The following is a 568-nucleotide window of genomic DNA, read 5'->3' on the forward strand; positions in this document are numbered from 1 at the left end:
GGGGCGGGGCCCCGGCCACGGCGGGCTGGCGGGCTGCACGTCTTCCTCCCCTCCGCAGCCCCGGGCAGGGCGCCAGGGCCCGGCACCGAAGGGCAGAGGTGTCCCCTGCCCTGCGCGCGCTGGGCCGGGCAGTGTGGGGAGAGTCACCTTCTCCTCCCCGCGCACCCCGCGTCTCCTCTTGCCTTGCCCTTCCTGCTGCCTTACTTGCTGACTTCAGCATCCTCTGCCTCCGGGAAGCTCTAGTTTGCAGTTTTGCTGTCCCCGCCGCAGCATTGTGGTCATCGTATTTCTTTCTGGAGAAAACCAGTTGATTTTCTGCCACAGAGGGAACTGGAGAGAGGGACTTTGTGGCTGAGATGCCGGGTCGCTCTGACCCGTGTTTCCAGCTCCGGCTCTGGGGCTGCTCACAGAAAGCCGCAGAGGGTGGGATGTGCTGCGGTGGTCCTTCCTCAGCAGCTCCTTCCCAGCCCTGTGCAGGCGGCGGGCGAAGGACGCCCAGTGCTGCATGCAGCCGCCGCGCTGAGCCCCGTCCCCCCACGGGGCCGCGCCTTCTCCCCGGGCTTCTTGT

Source organism: Charadrius vociferus, unplaced genomic scaffold, assembly GCF_000708025.1.
Source record: "Charadrius vociferus isolate BGI_N301 unplaced genomic scaffold, ASM70802v2 scaffold49, whole genome shotgun sequence".
In the NCBI taxonomy this organism is placed as follows: domain Eukaryota; kingdom Metazoa; phylum Chordata; class Aves; order Charadriiformes; family Charadriidae; genus Charadrius; species Charadrius vociferus.